At 44.2% G+C, this 18,630-nt stretch overlaps 1 long non-coding RNA gene across 6 annotated transcripts in view; it reads left to right on the plus strand.

The window, feature by feature from the left end:
* Positions 1 to 273: 273 nt before the first annotated feature.
* LOC132207590 (uncharacterized) overlaps positions 274 to 18,630 on the plus strand; it is a 67,001-nt gene continuing 48,644 nt past the window's right edge. For all 6 annotated transcript variants that reach the window (XR_009443601.1, XR_009443603.1, XR_009443602.1 and 3 more), the window contains exon 1: positions 274 to 931. This is a non-coding gene — a long non-coding RNA (uncharacterized LOC132207590). The remainder of the gene's footprint in view (positions 932 to 18,630) is intronic.

Genomic DNA, 18,630 nt, shown 5'->3' on the forward strand with positions numbered 1-18,630 from the left:
CTCTCGCTCCCTATTTATTCCAGAACCCTCTCCCCATCCCCCTTTTCTGATGAAGGGTCTAGGCCCGAAACACCAGCTTTTGTGCTCCTGAGATGCTGTTTGGCCTGCTGCGTTCATCCAGCTCCACACTTTGTTACCCTCACTCCTGAAGCTGAGCTGCAGCAGGGAAAACGGGAAACTCGAAACATTCTTCTCCCCTCCCCAAGCCCAGAGCACGTGTGATTGGCAGCGGGCTCGGCCAATAGAAAGGAAGGGGTGGGACTGGAGGACAGATCTGGAGCGGCGGGGTGGGGGCGTGCGGCGACACGTGATCAATCTTAACCGAAACAACTGCGGATACTGTAAATCAGGAACAAAAACAGAAGTTACTGGAACAGCTCAACAGCTCTGGCCGCATCTGTGAAAAAAAAATCAGAGTTAACGTTTCGTGTCCGGTGACCCTTCCTCAGAACAGCAACGTTCCGGCCGGTGTTTGCACGCAGGCGCAGCGTCATTCTGACCGCCGTAAGCTGGTGATTGCCGGTTTTGTCGGAGCTGGTAAAGGAACAAAGAATAAGCTATTGGGGAAACAGTGAATGTTAGTGTGGTCTGGGAGACTTTATCACCGTTTGTGTACAACTGTAGATCCGAATTAGAGCTTCTTGGTCATGCGTTTTCAGTAAACTGAAAAGGGCTGCAGGCTTCAGGCCGCGAGAGGCCCAGGTTACCGCCAGAATATTTATTGGCCCCAAAGCCCCGCGTGTTTCGGACAGAATGGTCCCTGCTTTGCACTGAGGACCTGGGGGTTGGAAGCGTTTTCTTTCTCAATGAACTACCACAGTAAATCTGTACTCCACAACTTAAAGGGCTCTCGTATCTTTTCTGACCAGAATTGGATGCAATGATTGACTGTGACCTCACCAGATCTTTATCAAGGTTCAGCATCTTTTCCGTGAGTGTGTTCTCATTACCTCTATTATTTCTTAAAGCCAGAGTCATAGAGCCTTCAGACCCTCTAGAAACAGACCCTTCAGTCCAAGCTGAACATAATCCCAAACTGAACTAGTTCCATCTGCCTGCTCCTGACCCTTCAAACTTTTCCCATTCATGTAGCTATCCAAATGCTTTTTCAATATTGTAATTATACTTGCATCCACCACACCCTTATGAAGTTCATTCCACACACAAACCACCCTTTGTGTTTTTTAAAAAAAAAGCCTCGTGACTTTTTTAAATGTTTCTCCTCTCACCTTAAAAATATGTCCCCTAGTTTTGAAATTCCCCACCTAAAGACAACTACCATCAACTTTATCTATAGCTCTCATTATTTTATAAACTTCTATCAGTGCCTTTCAACCTGCTACACTGCAATGAAGAAAGTTCCAGCCTATCTTTATAGTTCAATTGTTCCATGCCAGGCGACATCCTGGTAAGTGTTCAGAACAATGCACAGTTTGATAATATCCTTCCTATAACTGGACACAGTATTCCAGAAAAGGCCTCACCAATGTCCTGTACAACCTCAAGATAACATCCCAACTCTTTATACTCCAAGGACTGAGCAATGAAGGCAAGAATGCCAAATGCCTTTTAACCACCCTGTGGGTATATGTGATGCAATCTTTTAGAAAGAAGTGTACCTGCACCCATAGGTCCCCTGTTCTCAAACACTACCTAAGGCCCTACCATTAATTGTATAAGTCCTGCCCTTGTTTGTTACACCAAAATTCAACGCCTCACATTTATTCAGATTGAATACAATATGGTTTTTTTTGAGCCCATTTGATCAAGATCCCTTTGTAATCTTAGGTAACCTTCTTCACTGTCTATTATGCCCCTATTTTGGTGTAACCCATAAACTTACGAACTGTACCTTCTATATTCTCATCCAAATCATTTATATAAAATGACAAAAGAGGATCCAGAATTGATCCTGCTGGAACCCTGCTGGTCACAGGCCCCCAGTCTGAAAAGCAACCCTCTGCCATTACTCTCTGGCTCCTGCTGTTAAGCACACACATGCACACACACACACACCCCCTTTCTATTGTTCCTACATCACCTAAAACCTAGAACAGTGAGCTGCCGTTTTGTCCATCTCACAGACAAGTTTCTGTCATAGCTATGAGTTCATCAGCTTTAACTTTAAGACTCGTTGCATTGAAAAGAAAAGTTCTTCAGAGTTACTACATATTCTGATTCTCTCATCTTTCTTTTGTAATTGCTGTGCGCTCCTCACATTCAGAACGTTCCTCATCAATCCTTCTGTTTACGCTGGTACGTATAATTCCCCCACTCCCCATCTCTGTCAATATAAAGTCTCCTTTAATGGAATGAGCAAAGCTCCCTGCTGAGATCTTGATCCCTTTCCAGTTTACATTAGACCATTCTTTGTCTTTTCTACCCCGAAAGACATTCCAATTGTCCAAAAACCTGAATCCCTGAACAATTCACGAGATCTTCACCATCGATTTGTCTCCTTTAACCTTGTTCTCCCTACCTCGTTTGGCATTGGGAGTAAACAAGAAAGCACGACTCATCAAGTTTTTTCTTTAAATATTTTACCTAACTGATCAAATTCACTTTGTCGTGCTTTTAATCTTTTCCCAAAAAAGATCATTGCTATCAATGTGTACAATAATTTCTGGCCTCTCAATCTCACCTTTGACAAGAGATTTGACATGTTTCGAGATGTCCTTAATCTGAGCACAAGGCAATTAACAAACCATCCTAAATTTACACTCACTGCTATAGAATTTCATGTTTAAGCCTCTGACAGGAGAGTCCCCTACAAAAATAATTCTATTAAATCTCCCGAAATTCTGCATAACATAAGAATCATTCCAAGTGTCGAAAAAGTGACTGGCCATTCCGTTTTCCTCAGAGAGACCACGTCCTTCAACAGTTCCAAAAGCTGAATATCTGGCAGAGGGATACCACCGGAGACATTCTTACTTATCCGAACAGTCACACATCTCTCCGAACAGTGCTGGGTCGTACAGCCGAACACATGTCGAACTCTGATGAAACTGCAGGTTCCATTAATGAAGCCCAAGATCCCATACAGTCTCCTCAATGCATTTTAGTTATGTTCTCTCTTCGATAAAGATTTGTACATAGTAACTCCCTGCTCCGTGCTCTTTGCGTCTGTGCCATTCAAATATATATTCCCTTTCCACGTTGTTTCCCTCAAGATGCATAAACTCACTGTGTGTTCTAAAGAAGAGATGTTTATTCAAAATATTAACTGTGGCTCCACTATTCCTGCCACTTGGAAAACAGGACAGTACAGCATCGGAAGAAGCCCTTTGGCCCACCACATCTGTTCTAATATTGATGCCACTCTGAAGTGATACAATCTGGCTGTACATGATCTATATCCCTCTCTTCCCTGCCTGTTCATATGTCTGCCCAAGTGCCTCTTAAATGTCGTGATTGATCGTTTCTGCTTCTATCACCTCCCAAGAGAGTACATTGTGGCCGCCTATCACTTCCTGTATAAGAAACGTGCCTCATACAACTCTTTTTTTTTAAACTTTCCCCCTCTAACCTTAATCCATTTGCCCCTAGAATTTGTCATTTTCACCTGAGGAAAAGGGCTGAGTGTCCACTGTCTCCCTTTCAGGTCGCCCCTCAGCCCCTCGCTCTGTGTGGTGATAACAATCCAAGTTTGTCCAAGCCAGGCAAAATCCTGGTAAACCTCTTCTGCAACCTTTCCGAAGCCTCCACGCCCTTTCTGTAATGTAGTGATTGAAACTGCACACATCACTCCAAAGGTGGCCGAATTACAACTTTCTATTCAGCCCCCTGACAGAAGAAAGCCAGCATGCCATTGTCCTCCTTTACCACTTTATGCATAGGTGTTGCCACTATCAGAGACCTATGGACTTGGACCTGCAGATCCATCTGTATATCAGTGCTACTCAGGGTTCTTCCATTTATTGTTTACGCTCCCCTTGCAATTGGCCTCCCAGGATGCATCACCTCACAGTTACGTGTGCGTGTGTGTATGGTCTCAGGTCTGATCCTTGTGGGACAGTGCTAGCCCTGACCTCCAGTCAGAAAAACACACTCCACAACTGTTGACGGGTGAAATATCAAACAGGAGTCTTGTGTTCTGTGTTCAGCAGCGCGGGCAACCTTTATGCGGAGCTCCTTAGCAATTCATTGTGGGAGATTTTCTGGTGCTGTCTCACTCCACCCAACCAAGTGTAACATTTTTATGCATTTCACATTACAGCAATGACACGCAATGTTATAATGTAATTGTTAGCCATATTTGCCTAAGCGATCCATCCAGTCCAGTAAACGCATGGTTAATGGCTCTACAGAACTTGGTGCTCCCACAGTCTGTTGATGTTTGACTGATTCCTTTATTATTTGCCTTTAGAATACCTGTTGTTAAATCACATTTCAATCCTGACAGTTTTGTACTCCTTCCCAAACATTTACCAGCTGCACCACATTAATTACGAATAACCTCAATGCTCCGTTATCACTGAGGGCTCTTCCAAATTTGGTTGGGCTTTATTTTCGCTGTTAACCCAAATTCATAAGATTAGAAATGATATTAATTTCTACTACTTATTGTAAGTTCTTTAAAATAAACTCTAACGTTACTGCAGTTCTGTGACAGCTGACAGATTGGGAACAGCCGCTCTCTCACTTGACCTGAGAAATCAAACAAACAGTCTCTCTGAATTGCAGTTCCAGTTACACACTCCAGCACTCAGATGTGGCCAGTGAGTTTTGAATCAGTATTTAACTCATGGATAAATCTTTACTGCCTCTTCTCTAAACACTCTGCATCACTAATTTTCTTTACTTAGTGAGACAGCATCAATTTGAATTTCACTCTCATCTGTGGAATTCTATCTCTTCACAAATTTACCATGTCATTAAAAGAAACTTGTTTATATTCTTCAAATTTCTAGGCACCATAACCGCATCTTCACTCTATTTTGTAATCTGTTTCTGCCACTTTTCGGTTGATCACTGGGTGGTTATCCTTCTGCAGTCCTAATTACTGCGTTTTTACAGCCATCTTTTGTCCCCACTCCTGGCTATGTAATGAGAAGGTTAAATTGTGAATTGTGTGCAGCACATGACCCGAGGAGTGATAGTGATAGAAATGGGCTTCGTGGCAGTATGGAAAGGGAAGGGGTGAAGCTGGCTGTGGCAGGCATGCAGCAAACTGAAATAAGAATGAGAGTGAATTGATTAATATGGACCCCAATAAGTATTACATATAATCAAGCCTGAATTATGGGCTTAGGACAAAGGCCAGTGAGGTTTGAATATGAATAATTCCCAAAGCGGGTGATGGCGGTGGCCACCAGCCTGTAAAGAACAGGAACCCAACACAACTTGCCATAAGGGTGAATGGTTGTGTTTGGACTTTGTATATCTTCAGTTGGGACCACTGCTTCCACTTTGGCCCCCACTTTTTCATATCTACAAGAGTGCATATCTCACTGTAATAATCACCTAGTAGGGGCTGACCCATCGTGGTCACAGTGGCACATGATGGGATAATACTTTCACCAGGACCTGATCTCCTGGATTAGGAATGCCAGCTCGGATGTTGCTATGCTCCCTTTCTAAATCTCTGATTCTCTGTCCGTCTCCAACTTCCCCTCACAGCTCATGCAGCTGTTTTGCCAGTTCTCTCTCAAATTGTTTCACCCTATTATTTCCATCGCACGTTTCCAGTTGTTCTCCTACCACACCCTCCCGCAGCTGAATAGCCTGTCTAGTCACAAATTCAAAAGGGGGTCAACCTCAGTTTCATTAGAATAGTGGGGTGTACTCTAAACCATCCTTGCCTTGTCTCTTTCAGGGTCTTAGACCAGTTTCCAGTGTTCGGTTAATTTGTTCGACGTGAACTTTGGGGCTGGTACGGGAGATGGAATCTCCATTTAGTACCTAACAGCACACATACTGTTTAATTACTTTCCCTGTAAATGTGTCCTTTTTTGAGAATTTGCAGGGGAATGCTTCCACCCACCCAATAAATCTCGGGTGAGGGGGCCATGCAAAATTACTGATAGCGTGCGGGGATGTGCAGGCTCAATCGGTTAACCATGGTAGTTGTGGGGTTACAGGGATAGGGTGGACTGGGTCCCTCTTCAAAGGGTCTGTGTGGACTTGATAGGCTGAATGACCCATCCCAAATGTAGGGATTCTACAATCTATGATCTAAGAAAAGACTGGATCAGCTGGATTAGAGACCGGATCGACTGGGTGTGTACTCATTGGAATTGAGTAGAATGAGGAGGGTATGGCATAGAAACATAAAATTCTAATGAGCCTGGATGGGTTAGGCGTAGGAAGAGGATTCCGGATGATGTGGAAATCTCAAACTGGGGGTCACAGTCTAAGAATAAAGCCTTTGGGACCGAGATGCAGAGCAATCCCTTCACCAAGAATGTGAACCTGAGGAATTCTCTCCCACAGAAAGCTATTGGGGCAAATGAATTAGATATATTCGAGAGGGAGCTGGTTGTTTCCCTTATGGCTAAAGGAAGGAAGGAGTATGGAGAGAGGGTAGGAATGTTATGCTGAGATTACACAATCAGTCATGATCATACTGAATGGTTGTGCAGGCTCAAAGGGTCAAATAGCCAACTCCTGCATCTACTTTTCTGTTTCTATATGTTTAGACATTCAGCATTTATTTTTCTGGGGTCGGGAACCCGTTGAATCCATCTGCAATTGTTCCCATTAGCCCCCTGGGTTATGGCTACTGTCTGCATTTAATCTTTTCCCTGACACTGTGTGTGCAGAGTCTTCGATAACACTTTATTATATCATCCCCTACTCCAGGCCACCACCAGCAATGAGGCGTCTGATGTTGAATTTTATACCACCCAGCATGGGCCAGCCGATGGTATGTGGTGGCACTGTCTGATCCTATGTCTTCCTGATTCCACCTTGTCCTCTCATTGCCCCACCCTTTTCCCATTCACATTTCTCGTGTTGTGGGGCTGTTTCTTGAAATGTCTTCAAACTTACTTCTCTTCCTCCAGTAACTGCTGCCACTGCCACTTCCTCAAATATCTGTACTGTTTCAGTAAGTATTTTAGCTGCCTGACCCGCATACTCATTGCCCTGTTGTTGTGAGGTTTCTACTTTCCTGTGAGCTCTAATCTTCATTACTGCTGCTTCAGTCACAAAATTAGCTGCTTCCATCAACTCTTTAATCTGGTCTTCGTGCTGTATGTGGCCCCCAGACAAGGTGACTTACCCGTGCTGAGGCCTGGCCAATATATGGTCGTTAACTATACCAAAGTCATCAGGACTGTCTGTGTTCTGTTGACTCTCTGGCTCCTGGCTGATGTCAGGGCTTTTAGTAGTTGTGCCAGTTCTGAACATTTTCCGCATAATTCCTACAATAATTAAACAACCCTCAAGTTTGCCTTTTTCCTTTCACGGTGTGTGACTGGGTAGTTTAAAATCGCATTCTTTTGTTTTTGCGGGACTATCCTGTGTCCCTACCTGACTGATATCCCAGACAAATCACTCCCTGTCATTCCAATTTGCTTTCTGTGGTTTAATTTTAAGCCCTGCCTGGCACATGTGACTCAATACTCTATTGAAGATCCAGATATGCTCTTTCTGACTGACTGAGGTGATGAGGTCTTGGTAAGATCAGTTTGGCTAATTCCGTGAACCATACGTCAGTGGAATATGGCTGGAATATTGTGGAATTTCCAGAACAACTGGGAACATGTGTGCTGTTTTCCTCAGAGTATTCTTATTCTGGGATTCCAGGTCCACAGGTACGGATCTGGACTGAGATACTATCCTGTTGCGATTTCAGCCTGTTAAGTACAGTGTGCTTTTGCTACTGTAGGATACTCTTCAGAGACAGATGTGTTCAGGGAGGGAAAATCAATAGGGAGGCAATCTGAGTCATCAGGCTTCAGTGAATTAGTTTGGGATGCTATAGTATCAGTGATAATGGGAACTGCAGATGCTGGAGAATCCAAGGTCATAAAATGTGAGGCTGGATGAACACAGCAGGCCAAGCAGCATCTTAGGAGCACAAAAGCTGACGTTTCGGGCCTAGACCCTTCATCAGAGAGGGGGATGGGGTGAGGGTTCTGGAATAAATAGGGAGAGATGGGGAGGCGGACCGAAGATGGAGAGAAAAGAAGATAGGTCGACAGATTTTAGGTAGGGAGGGGATAGGTCAGTCCAGGGAAGACGGACAGGTCAAGGAGGTGGGATGAGGTTAGTAAGGTAGATGGGGGTGCGGCTTGGGGTGGGAGGAAGAGATGGGTGAGAGGAAGAACAGGTTAGGGAGGCAGAGACAAGTTGGACTGGTTTTGGAATGCAGTGGGTGGGGGGGAAGAGCTGGGCTGGTTGTGCGGTGCAGTTGAGGGAGGGGACGAACTGGGCTGGTTTAGGGATGCGGTGGGGTAAGGGGAGATTTTGAAGCTGGTGGAGTCCACGTTGATACCATTAGGCTGCAGGGTTCCCAAGCGGAATATGAGTTGCTGTTCCTGCAACCTTCGGGAGGCATCATTGTGGCACTGCAGGAGGCCCATGATGGACATGTCATCTAAAGAATGGGAGGGGGAGTGGAAATGTTTGGTGACTGGAAGGTGCAGTTGTTTGTTGCGAACTGAGCGGAGGTGTTCTGCAAAGCGGCCCCCAAGCCTCCGCTTGGTTTCCCCAATGTAGAGGAAGCCACACCGGGTATAGTGGATGCAGTATACCACATTGGCAGATGATCCCCTATTCCCAATTCCTCCGCCTCCACCGCATCTGCTCCCACAATAAGACATTCCACTCCCGCACATCCCAGATGTCCAAGTTCTTCAAGGACCGCAACTTATCCCCACAGTAATCGAGAACGCCCTTGACCGCGTCTCCCGTATTTCCCGCAACACATCCCTCACACCCCGCCCCCGCCACAACCGCCCAAAGAGCATCCCCCTCGTTCTCTCACACCACCCCACCAACCTCCGGATACAACGCATCATCCTCTGACACTTCGGCCATCTACAATCCGACCCCACCACCCAAGACATTTTTCCATCCCCACCCTGTCTGCTTTCCGGAGAGACCACTCTCTCCATGACTCCTTTGTTCGCTCCACACTGCCCTCCAACCCCACCACACCCGGCACCTTCCCCTGCAACCGCAGGAAATGCTACACTTGCCCCCACACTTCCTCCCTCACCCCTATCCCAGGCCCCAAGATGACATTCCACATTAAGCAGAGGTTCACCTGCACATCTGCCAATGTGGTATACTGCATCCACTGTACCCGGTGTGGCTTTCTCTACATTGGGGAAACCAAGCGGAGGCTTGGGGACCAAGCAGAACACCTCCGCTCGGTTCGCAACAAACAACTGCACCTCCCAGTCCCCAACCATTTCCACTCCCCCTCCCATTCTTTAGATGACATGTCCATCATGGGCCTCCTGCAGTGCCACAATGATGCCACCCGAAGGTTGCAGGAACGGCAACTCATATTCCGCTTGGGAACCCTGCAGCCTAATGGTATCAATGTGGACTTCACCAGCTTCAAAATCTCCCCTTCCCCCAACGCATCCCAAAACCAGCCCAATTCGTCCCCTCCCGCCACTGCACCACACAACCAGCCCAGCTCTTCCCCCCCACCCACTGCATCCCAAAACCAGTCCAACCTGTCTCTGCCTCCCTAACCTGTTCTTCCTCTCAGCCATCCCTTCCTCCCACCCCAAGCCGCACCCCCATCTACCTACTAACCTCATCCCACCTCCTTGACCTGTCTGTCTTCCCTGGACTGACCTATCACCTCCCTCGCTCCCCACCTATACTCTCTCCACCTATCTTCTTTTCTCTCCATCTTCGGTCCGCCTCCCCATCTCTCCCTATTTATTCCAGAACCCTCATCCCATGCCCCTCTCTGATGGGTCTAGGCCCGAAACGTCAGCTTTTGTGCTCCTGAGATGCTGCTTGGCCTGCTGTGTTCATCCAGCCTCACATTTTATTATCTTAGTTTGGGATGCTGTCGGTCTGACAATTACCTGCTTCAGCCAATTGTTCATGATCACAATTGCTGCCTCCTCAGCCCCAGCTTTGATGGGGTATTGTTTTTGTGGTGGAATGAGAGGCCCCTTGATCTTTTCCAGGGTTTCCAGATAATAACCCATGTTCCTGCTTGTGATTGGGTCCGAAGTGTAACTTCCCAGATTGCCTGACTGTCCCAGTCTCCCTACAGTGTCGCTACTCTGGAGATGCAGCCTTCTTTTTCCTCCTTCCCATGTCCTGGCTGGAGGGTCCCCCGTCGTAGTTCGGGAACCTACAACGTGAGATGCTCCTCATTGTTTTCAGAGATCAACCCCCAGAATGTCACATTCCCAATCTGCATCTGAAAAGGTTCACTTCATCTATCACTGAGTCATCGAGATGTGCCGCATGGAAATGGACCGTTCAGTCCAAGTCTTCTATGCCAAGCAAACATCCTAAATTCATTTAGTCCTATGTGCCAGCATTTGGCCCACATCACTTTAAACCGTTCTTGTTCATATACCCATCTAGATGACTTTTAAATGTTGTAATTCTACTTTCATTGACTGCTTCCTCTGGCAGCTCATTACATACATACACCACCCTCTGTGTGAAAACATTGCTCCTTTAAATCCCTTTTAACTCTTTTCCTCTCATCTTAAACCGATACCCTCCGGTTTTGGACTCCCAACCCTGGGAAAAAGATCTTGACCATTCACCCCAATCCATGCCCATCATGACTTAGAAGCCTCTGTAAGCACTGCCTCCCCACCTCTTTCTCCCCCCCCCCCCCTCCCCGTGCCCCCCAGCCCCAGCCTACAACATTGCAGGGAAAATAGCCCCAACCTATTCAGCTTCTCCCTTCTGATCAAACCCACCAATCATGGCAATGTCCTTGTAAATATTTTCTGAACCTTTCAAGTTTCACAACATCCTTCCTGTAACAAGGAGATCAGAATTGAATGCACTATTCTAAAAGTGGCCTAAGCAATGCCCAATATGTCTGCACCGTGACACACTAACTCCTAGATTCAAGACTCTGACCTATGAAGGCACACGTACCAAATGCCTTCCTCCCTCCCTTGTCGACCTGCAACTCCACTTTCAAGAAACTATGAACTTGCACTCCAAGATCTCTTTGTGCAGCAACACTCCCAGGGCCTTCCCATTAAATCCATAACTTCTGCACTGATTTGCCTTCCTAAAATGCAACACCTCACATTAATCTAAATTAACCTCCATCTGCCACTCCTCAGCTTATTGGCCCATGTGGTAAGGATGTGATTGTACTCTGGAGATAACCTCCTTCACTATTCACTACACCACTGCTTTTGATGTTATCTGCAAACTTTACCTCCTATATTCACATGCAAATCATTTACGTAAATGACAATAAACAACGTCCTTTTGTCCGTCACTGTCTGTCCAAGGTTTAACTTTGATCCACAACGGTGCCATAGGCACTGCCTTCTCACACTTCCAGGTCATCCCACCCATTGTTGTCCCTCTGCCCATAAATGGGTGTTTTGTCATCCAACCCATTTGAGTCAGTGTTATCGTCCTTCCCTTCCTATAACTACCGTCTTGTCCTTTTGCTTTAAGCCCTCGTGTAAGAGCTGCCACCTTTGCTTGTTCCCATTTCTCATTGGTCATATTTCTGATGGAGGCTGTCAGAGTTACAGCTGCCTTCTCATATTGACATATTTTTCTTGTCTATTCCACCAGGGTCTCTGCTCTGGTTTTAGGGCGCCCAGGTCTTAACCCTTCCTGATCATCTTCATGATCAGTTTCTTTTTGCAATCCAATACAATTTGTAACAACCACCCCTCGAGGCCTTTTTTTTTTGTTGTTGTCCTTAGATAGGGCCCATTCAGAATCCGTTTTGGCCACCTTGGGCTTATGCTTGCCCTCGTGCCCCACTTTTCCACCACGATGTCCTGCTGTGTGGTTCAACCCCTCCCAGGTGTGGATGAGGTCTGTCAATTGTCCACTGAATTCAGCACAGCTCCCTTCTCCCTCATTGTTCTTATTATATTGCCAAGAGCGATTCTGGGGTTTACTGTCTGCCTAAAGTGTGGTAAATATTGAAGATACTTACGTGATTAGGATCCACAGCTGATCACTGACTGGTTTAATATTCTGCTCACAGAGCAGAATGTTGGAGGAGAAATATAAAAGAGGGGCCGAGAGACAATTAGTCGATATTCATGGTGCCTGTTAAACTGTACAGTGAAATATATTTACTTTGATTCATGGATTTGATAATAATGAAACATATTCTGTGATTATTAGAATACAGAAGAACAAAGTGTGACATTTTAAACTTCACTTAATAATAACTTGACATTCATTTTATATATCTACAGAGCTGAAAGTAGACTGATTATTAAAGTGATATTAATGTGATCACAGCAAAAAAAATCATTAGGAACTAACAATAATTAACAAAATAAGCAATATGATTATTTGCACTAATTCTTGTATTGAAAATCCAGCCTTGTTTAATGCTTCTAAAATACTACGCTAGTCATTGTAATTCAAGAATACAGTAACAATGATGTCAATTATAAAGAAGACTTTAATTTTAGCTTCACTGTGATAATGGACCAATGCAATAATTGGATGACTGCACTGTAAACTGTAAAGATATATAATATCGGCTCTGAGAAAAATAATTTGGTTTACAAGGTGTTCTGTACTCGGAATAATTAGAAATTAATTGTGATTATGAATTAGCCATTTAAAAGATCATTACTGTAATTGGCTAAAAATATTTACATTTTGCTGAGATAATTGGACCAAGGAGCATACAGGTTGAAAATGTGTTTATTCAACAGAATACACAAGAGAGAGTTTTCCCCAGGAACTAATTGTAAATACACAGCTCAAAGTAGCTTGAAAAATATATAGAAGCCAAATGATCATTGAATTGAAAAAGATTACATAGTTATAACTGACAGTTTAAAAGTCCAAGTATTTTGGCTACATGTTCATGTTGTTCATAGAGGCAACATGTGGATCAAAGTTAAACCTGGATGGACAGTCGGGGACAAAAGGACGCTGCTTTTTGTCATTTACATCAATGGTTTGACTGTGAATGTCGGAGGTAGGTTTGCAGATGACATCAGAATAAGTGGCAGATTTTCATGTTGGGATTCTTGTCTGTTTAACTATAATCTGTTCTGTTCTCAGTGTAAGAGGCTCTTCTTGTGCATGATGGGCTGTCACTAACAGTGTAATTTATCCGAGAGTCCTGGGATCAGGTTTCCTTTGCCTGCAAATCAGGCGGCCAGTAAACTATGCACCGGCTTTTCTTTGGCGCAGCAGAGATTCATTTCTCAGTGAATAAGTGTTCGATCACAGAGTTATTTCACTCAGAATGGTTTCTAGCACACACCATCCACCAGTGTATCTGGAAAGTTTTTTTTTCTGAACAATTCCAATCTCTACCTGTCGATCTGATGGTACTTGTCAGTTTTATGAGAATTCAACCCTTTGTTGCTGAGCTATTTTTGTAAATGATTCGGTAAATCTATTGCTTCACTGTGGAGTCTGAAGTCGTTATGAGCCGGTTTCACCAGTTCGCCACACTAACTTACCCCGTCTGTCTGTATTATACTTTTTTTAGCATTATCTTATCAGCAAATTCTTTCATTAAAGTGACGAGGAGTGATTTTTTTTTACGTGACTTTTTTTTCCTGTTTAGCATTTTGATTTAAAACATAGAACATAGAACATTACAGCACAGTACAGGCCCTTCGGCCCTCGATGTTGTGCCGACCTGTCATACCGATGTGAAGCCCACCTAACCTACACTATTCCATGTACGTCCATATGCTTATCCAATGACAGCTTAATACGTACCTAAAGTTGGCGAATCTACTACCGTTGCAGGCAAAGCATTCCATTCTCTTACTACTCTCTGAGTAAAGAAACTTCAAGAAGAATGTCTAACACTTCCAGAGAGACAGTAAGAACAAAGGTTGTACCATTTCATCATTATTGTTCAGAAAAATGAGATAGTGCCAAAAATATAGATTTTAAATTAGAGGCCCCTTTTACACATCTGTTCACAGAAGAATATTTCTTAATTGTAAATTTGGCAGTGGTAGGCTTCCACAGCAGACACTTCTGATATTACAATGTATCCCCATCCACTGTTTACTGAGTCACATTTTAGTTGATGGATTTACTGAAAACTATCGGCAAGATAATGCTGGCATCTTGTAGTGCATTGCCAGACCTTTTAGTTCCACTAAACCATCAAATTAGTTCCACTTCCCTGTTCTTTTCCCATCGGCTTGTAATTCATTTCCCTTCCAAGCATTTATTATAATGCCCTATTGAATCTGCTTCTACTGCCCTTTAAGGCAATGAGTTCCAGATCATGTCAATTGCTTCATATTTCGCCAATTTTCATAAATCTAGTTTTGCTACTATTCATTTCAGAGGCCAGTTGAGAATCCACCGCATTGCTATGAGCCTGGAGTCACGTTTAGGCACAATCCACAAAGGGACAGCAGATTTCCTTCTCTAAGAAGCACCAGTGACCTAATTGGGCTTTTAACAATAATTCAGTGGTTGTGCTGCCATTACTGAAACTAGCTTCTTATTGCAGTAAGTTGCCGTGTTGGGGATTTAGTCTGGTGACTCTGGACCATTGGTGCAAGCCTCTGGATTATGAGCCCAGTAGCCTAAGCATTCTTCTACTGTATCTTTATCCTGGAACCTTCTGTCAGTGAAAACAATTCTTCTGTTTCTATTCTATCAAAACGTTACATGATTAATTGTAATTACATAATTAGCTCTCAGCATCAAGCCTGTTCTGAGAGTAGGATTGAATTATTAAGTGGATTGTACTAGTTTCATCACTGACGTGGCCCATAGCCAGCAGTAATTGGGATGACTGGGTGCTAAGGCTAAATGAGGTTTGGCACAATTCAAGACTCCACATCACAAAAAAACGCCTTCGCAGCTTTTGATGGAATGGGTTTGAGCTGGAGCGGCTCCTTTGTTTCATGACATCAAAGCCATTGACTATTGGAAAGGGAAACAAAACTTTGAAGACAGAAATGCTGCAACTGCACAGCAAGATCCACCAGCCACTATATGAGTAAAAGGAACATCAGAACAGGAGGAAGCTATTCAATCCCTCACACCTGTCTTGCCACTTCATTTCTTTATACATTCATGGGATGTGAACATCACTGGTGAGATCTCTGCTTGTTGCCCAGCTTTAATTCTCATGAGGAAGGTGGCTGTAAGACATTTTGCTTGAACAGCTGTGGTCCATGTAATGCAGGTTTGTCTGAACAGTACTGTTAGGAAGGGATCTGGTGTCTCAGTAACAGTGAAGGAATGGTAAGATAACAAGGCAGAGAGCTGGAAGAACACAGCAGGTCAAGCAGCACCACAGGAGCAGGAAAGCCGACGTTTCAGGCCTAGACCCCTCTTCTGAAGAAGGGCCTAGGCCCAGCACGTCAGATTTCCTGCTCCCATGATGCTGCTCGGCCCGCCGTGCTCACCCAGCCCCACACCCCGTCATCTCAGATTCTCCAGCATCTGCAGTTCCTACTATCAGTGAAAGAATGGTGCATGGTTTGAAGGGGCAGCCTCAGATGGCTGTAATTCTATGTGTCTGCTGTTCCAGCCCTTCCAGGTAGTTACACTCATGGCTTTGGAAGGTGCTGTCAAAAAAGTCTTGGTGAATTACTAATGTAGTTTTTTTGGGGAGAGAGTGCTCCAAATTCCCAGTGTGTTTGGAATGAAAATGTGTAACATTTTGGCATCTTGTAGATGGCGTACATTGCTGTCACTATGTGCTGGTGGTGGATGGAGGAAGTGTTTGAGGTGGTGGATGAAACGTTGCTTTGTGTCGAATGGTGTCAGAACTTCTTGCCTGTTGTTAGAATCACACACATCCAGGTAAATGGAAAGTATTCCATCATACTCTTGTCTTACGCCTTCTAGATGGTGTATCAGCTTTTGGGAAGTCAGGAGGTGAGCTACCTACAACTGAAGCCCCAACCTGTGATTTGCTCTTGTAGCTACAAGAGTGATGTGATTGTTTCAGTTCAGTTCAAATTAATACTAACCCCAAGTGTTGACAGTGAAGGAGTGAAGAGAGAGTGGGGAAAATTTCAGAGGCAGTCGTGGCATTTAAAGTTGAACATGGCTTCTCTCTGACACTTGTGTCATGTAAATATACACATAAATATACTTGCAATTTATCAACCCAAGCTTAAGATCATAACTGACAAATATAAACTCCATTTATGTACTTAGATTCTGGAACCTATTAATAACCTTGTCCAACAATATTTATGAATGACAGTCTGATATTTTAAATTGACCCTAAACATCTACACCTGATGTGTTAAACAGTCTTTCTCTGCTTTTCTGGTATAGCTAGGCGTGAGGTGCTGCATTTGGTAAGAGGGATAAAGATGCTCACTCATGGAATTAAGGCCACGCAAGGTCAATGTGTAGAAGGATCTGAGGTATAGTTATAGAAATCATTGAAAATAATCTATATAGGTTAGCAAAGATACAAGATGGGCAGCACAGTGGTTAGCACTGATGCCTCACAGCGCCAGAGGCCTGGGTTCAATCCCACCTTCGGGTGACTGCCTGTGTGGAGTTTGCATATTCACCCCATGTCTGCGTGGGTTTCCTTTGGGTGTGCCGGTTTCCTCTCTCAGTCTAAAGATGTGCAGGCTAGGAATTGGCTAAGCTAAATTGCCCATTGTGTACAGGGATGTATAGATTAGGTGGGTTGTAGGGGAATGGGCCTGGGAAAGATGGTCTGAGGGTCGGTGTGTGGACTTGTTGGGCTAAAGGGCCTGTTTACACACTGTAGGGATTTCATGCATAGAAACTAAGGGTCTTGGTCTAACCAATTAAAATTCAAAAGCAAGCGAGTTTTTTTTGAAACTTGATTAGTTCACATTTGGAAAATAGAACAGTGTTCTGGTTCCCACATAATAGTTAGTGATGGGAAATGTAAGATACTTTTAACGTAGATATGTCACTCACTGAGCCTGGCGAAGCCGTGACCCAATACATCATGGGCTTTATGCTAAAAATGAACTCAACTAATTCTCATTTAGTTCTCTACTGAATGGATCATTTTGCGAGGAAAATGAAATGGTCCCTTAACTCTGCCACTATGTCTGAATGGAGTTTTCATTCCTTTATACCGGCAGTTACTGATTTTTTCCAGCACTAATTGCTTTAATCTAGTATGAAAGTGGGGTTTTTTTGAAGAATACAGCTAGAATCAGTCATGGATTCTGCAGGAGCCTACCATAGGCATACCTCTTAGGAAAGACTGGAATTTCCTCAAAGGCAGCTTGTTGATCATTTTCTGTTACCCACTCAGACTCCACACCAGTTGAATTTGAAGAGTAGCTGCCAATGGGTTTGAGCGAAGCAGTTTGGGCTGGGATCATGATTCCAGGTGTCACTGGGCAGGAATAGATCTTTTCCTTAAAGCACTGTCTGACAGCATGAAGCTTTTCTATTGCAACCTTTGCGTTGAGCTCCTCAGACAATTAGACGGAAGGCAGAGGAGAGGCAAGGGCTTAGTGCTATTATTGCTAGACTAATAATCCAGAAACACAGCTAGTGTTCTGGGGTAATGGGAACTGCAGATGCTGGAGAATCCAAGATAATAAAGTGTGAAGCTGGATGAACACAGCAGGCCAAGCAGCATCCCAGGAGCACAAAAGCCGACGCCTCGGGCCCAGACCCCCCACCAGAGAGGGGGATGGGGAGATGGCCCCGGAATAAACAAGAAGTGTGAATTCCATCAATGTACTTTGTAGAACCTTCTGAAGCCAGAGATACACAAATGTGTGTAGATTTGTTTTCCACACTTAAGGAAGCAATCATTAGCATTTGAGTGATTGTAACACAGGGGTACCAGACTCATTCTTGCAACTGGAGATTATAATGAGGTGCGACTGAGTAGGCTAGATCTGGATATCCTGTATTGCATGTGAATAAAGAGGTGTTCTGTTTGCACTGTATGTTATTACCAAAGACAGTGACAGGATACATGTTGGCAGCTATCTTTGCTGATAGGAATGTAGCGTTATGGATCAGTCTGAAAGTGGTAGAACAGCCTGAGTGCCTGAGATAAGCAGAAATATCTTCACTCAAATACCTGTGAATCTGTGATCATGTCCACCTCAAGAAGTGAATCTGACCACATTCCAAAAAATGGTTTGCAATGTTTGTGATGCTAAGGGGATCAAAACACGTTGCAAAAACTGGATGAGTGCTGAGAAGTCAACAGTGATGTGACTCACATGAAGTGTGGATGCTGGCAAATTGAAACAAAACAGAAAATGCTGCAGAAACCTCGCCAATCTGGCAGCACATGTGGAGAGAGAAACAGAGTTCAGGTTTCAGGTCTGATCTGATTCTCCTTTGGAACAAACAATGTTAAACTGCAAGATAATAAAATGTGAGGCTGGATGAACACAGCAGGCCCAGCAGCATCTCAGGAGCACAAAAGCTGACGTTTTGGACCTAGACCCTTCATCAGAGAGGGTCTAGGCCCAAAACGTCAGCTTTTGTGCTCCTGATATGCTGCTGGGCCTGCTGTGTTCATCCAGCCTCACATTTTATTACCTTGGATTC

This window comes from Stegostoma tigrinum, unplaced genomic scaffold (assembly GCF_030684315.1).
Source record: "Stegostoma tigrinum isolate sSteTig4 unplaced genomic scaffold, sSteTig4.hap1 scaffold_109, whole genome shotgun sequence".
Lineage (NCBI taxonomy): Eukaryota > Metazoa > Chordata > Chondrichthyes > Orectolobiformes > Stegostomatidae > Stegostoma > Stegostoma tigrinum.